Here is a 3,430-nt window from a genome sequence, read left to right as displayed (position 1 = left end):
AGTGTGCAGCTGACCAGGGGAAGGACACTGGGGGCCGGTTCCAGGACCATGAAATGACGGGCTGGTCTCAGCAAGGCGCGAAGGGCCAGCCCCAGCGTGCCGTGCTGAAATGGTGAGTTATTTGGGATTATTAATAGTTGAGCGTTGCATCTGGTTTTATGGGAGGGGGGAGGGGCATCCATTCCTTTCAGAAATGAGCCAGAAACCGAAATGTTAAAGTCTTTAGTCATGGAAAGCAGAGTCTCTAAAGCTTCCGAAATGGCACCTCATTCCGATGGGGCAGGAAAGGGGTCGAGCTCCCTGTTCTCTCCCAGAAATCTGCTCCGCTCTCCAAGCGGGGTCTGGGAGACAACGAAAGTCCCTCTTTGTCAGCAACTCGACTGAAACAATATCTTCATAAATAGGCCCATTAATCACGAGGAGGAGGAGAGCTGCAATTCCAATGGGGCAAAACACTGGAGCACAGTTAGACTCAACCCAAGAACATTCCACTCTTAGCAAGACCAGGCGGTTTGGATGCGTCTTTAACAGACACTGTGCTCGTTATGTATTATAAATTCCCCCAAAAATATGTGTTGTGAGCAACATGTGTTATTCCTCTGCCTTGGGCACTGGGGGAATTGCAATTAATATCAAGAAATGACACCTTAAACCCTTTCAAAGGATAGAGCTGTGTGGTTTATCTGGAATTCAACCCAAAATTCTAGGAATTCCATTATCCGGCAGAGAGGGAGACTTTATTTGCCAAAAGGGGAAAAAAGTAAACAACCCTCTTACACAGCCTTTCCAGTTGGAGAGAGCACATTGGCCTCTAGGTTTCCTAGTGGCCTTTCCTTAGCTAAGTCTCTGTTAAACATATTTACAGCTCTGTCTCTGGAAAGAAAATCAGTACTCACAGGATGAGTCAAGTTGGGTTCCTCTCTCATGTCATCGCCATCAAAGCTGGCGTCAAGTGGGAGTGAATTGTTTGCTGCTCTTCTCTGACACGCTGGTCTCAGACTGTCCCTGGAAGCAACAAGCCTGAATAGAAGATCGAAATCCCGCCCCAAGCTGGGGTGGAGGGAACTGCACATTTCCCCGACCTGGCACCAGGAAACGTGCTGAACGGGCAGGTAACATTCAGGGCTAGGTCATTCCAGGAGAGCGTGGAGCAAAGCCCAGGTTGGAGAGCCATGCCAAACATGTTTCTTGGGATGGGAAAGCTGCGTGTCCGGGAAACCGGAGTAATGCCGCTAATGGCACTGGCCCTGTGGTTAAACAGGCCTACTGGGGTGGGGAGTCAGAGCCTGGGGGTCCATGCACGCGTGTGCTCTGAGCGTGGGAGGTGTTGGTGGCATGCATTGGGGTGGTTGTGGGCAGTACGGATTAACTGTGCAAACCCTAGATCCAAACTCATGAGCTGTGCCTGCCCGAGCTAAGAGGCGCAGGTCTGTTAGTGCACAGATTAGGACAGACTCATGAACCATTCTGGCCCAGCCACTGGAGGGGCACAGAGAGACGCTGGGTAAGCATAAGGTGCATTGACGTGCCACGTTCCAGATCGGCATTGTTGTAACTAGAACATGGCCGAGCGATGGTTCGGGTCAGCGGGAGGCCACGCTGACTCACTACACCGCGGCGTAGTTCTGGCTGGTAGGCAGGCTGGTCTGATGGTGAGGGCCCTGGCTTGGAACTCGGAGCTGAGTTTGAACCCTGGCTAGACCGCTGACTCGCTGCATGGCTTTGGGTGCCGTGGGAGGGATAGCACTCCCTGGTGGCTCCCTTTGCCTGTCTTGTCCTTTTAGGGGGTAAAGGTAGGCACGGTCATGCGTTGCAGGACCCTCTCGCCCATGTCTCGCTGGCTCGTCTCTTCTGCTTCAGGGGCTGGGCACAACCCCTCCCCCATCTGTGTCCCGACTGCTGTTGCTACCCTACCTCCTTGGGAATCCCAGGGCATCTCTGAGAGCTTTATGCCAGCCTGGATCTTGTGAGTCAACACAAGCGGCCCCATGAGCCTTCATGTAGGCGGGGCGGCTCGGTTACCCGGATGTGGTGGGGCTCTCCTTCACTAGGAGTCTAGCCGGCTCCTGTCCCAGCTGTGCCTACCACCCTGATGTCACAATCCCACCTTTGGTTCACAGGGGCACTTTAAGGGAAACATGGCAAGTGACAGTTTGAGTCCAAATGTGGGACGTGATTTCGGCAAAACACCAGCCACGCCCAGGACAGTTTCTGTGGGTGGAGTGGCAGTCAAGGCATTGGCCAAGTTGGCATTGCCTGGGATGGAATGAAAATGGGAGGAGGGTGAGTTTGAGACCCGGAAAGGAAGAGGCGTGAGAGAGGAGAAAGAGGCCATGTGAGAGGAGGAAGGTGGGAATGCCTGGGAGATGCGGGCCTACACTCAGGTGTGACCGCAAAGGGAGTTTGAACCCTCGAGTATGTCTTGTTACACCTCCCAGAGCTGGAATTGGAGATCAAAGCTGCCCTGACTGTGCTCACTTAGCAGGATACTTGTACATTTTTAAGGCCAGAAGGGACCATTATGATCGTCTAGTCTGACCTGTGTGGCACCAGCCGCAGAGCGTGTCCCACGAATTCCTGCATCAAGCCCAGAACCCGTGGTCTTGCTAGTACCTCTTTTAGCAAGGCGAGTGATCTCGCTTGAACCATTCCATGTGAGGGACAATTCACCAACCTCCACGGTAACTTGGCCCAATGGTCGATGTGCTTCTGTTAAACATACACGTCCAGTCTGAACTCTGCTGTCGTCAACTTCCACCCCGGATCACCATCGGCTTTAGCCTGCAGGGTTACAGAGCCTTGCTGCCCACTCCCCTCTCCCCGGGTAGCATGGGGTGCTCTGTGCGTGGCCAGGTAAAGAGTTAATAGATACGGTGCCAGCGGCTGGGGCTCGAGAATACGTAGCAGAGTTCCTGGGTTGTGTTGTGCTCTGCAAGTGTCCTCCCTCCGGCGGATGGGGTCATGTGGCCTCCTAGCCATCGCCAGATGGGGGTGTCTGCCCAGCAATAAACCCCCGGGCAGCAGGTCGCAGAGCCCAGGTCAGCTGGCTTGGATTCCCGGGACGCAGGCTGGAGGGTGGATCCCAGGCTGGGCAGTCCCACGAGAGCCCAAGCTCCACCACAAGCCTGAATGTCCACACTGCAATTGTACAGCCCTGCAAGCCCAGGTCAGCTGACCGGGGCCAGCTGCAGCCATGGTGAGGGTCTTCTAGCACAGTGTAGCCAGACCCTGCTGCTCTGAAAGGAAGGCAGAATAGCCAGCCCCAAAGTCATTTTGGCAACCCTCATCTGAGCCCTCTCTCATTTTTCAACATCCTTTTAAAAGTCGGGACACTAACCCTGGACACAGTCCCCAGCAAAGCTACAGTCCCATTGCACTCCAGTTCTGCTGAAAACTCCTCTCTTTACATGGTAGCTAGACATATAAACCC

The 3,430-nt window shown here is 54.0% G+C and overlaps 1 long non-coding RNA gene across 1 annotated transcript; it reads right to left on the bottom strand.

Moving 5' to 3' along the window:
* Positions 1-107: 107 nt before the first annotated feature.
* LOC142828098 (uncharacterized) lies at positions 108-2,043 on the bottom strand. The gene is made up of 3 exons (XR_012903092.2): positions 1,915-2,043; positions 897-1,005; positions 108-341 (listed from the first exon to the last, which is right to left on the bottom strand). It is a non-coding gene; the product is annotated as an uncharacterized LOC142828098 (long non-coding RNA).
* Positions 2,044-3,430: the final 1,387 nt, after the last annotated feature.

This window comes from Pelodiscus sinensis, chromosome 3, assembly GCF_052426305.1.
Source record: "Pelodiscus sinensis isolate ZL-2025 chromosome 3, ASM5242630v1, whole genome shotgun sequence".
Taxonomy (NCBI): Eukaryota; Metazoa; Chordata; order Testudines; family Trionychidae; genus Pelodiscus; species Pelodiscus sinensis.
The sequence above is the reverse complement of the archived record's forward strand: the minus strand, read 5'-3'. Positions and strand labels throughout refer to the sequence as shown.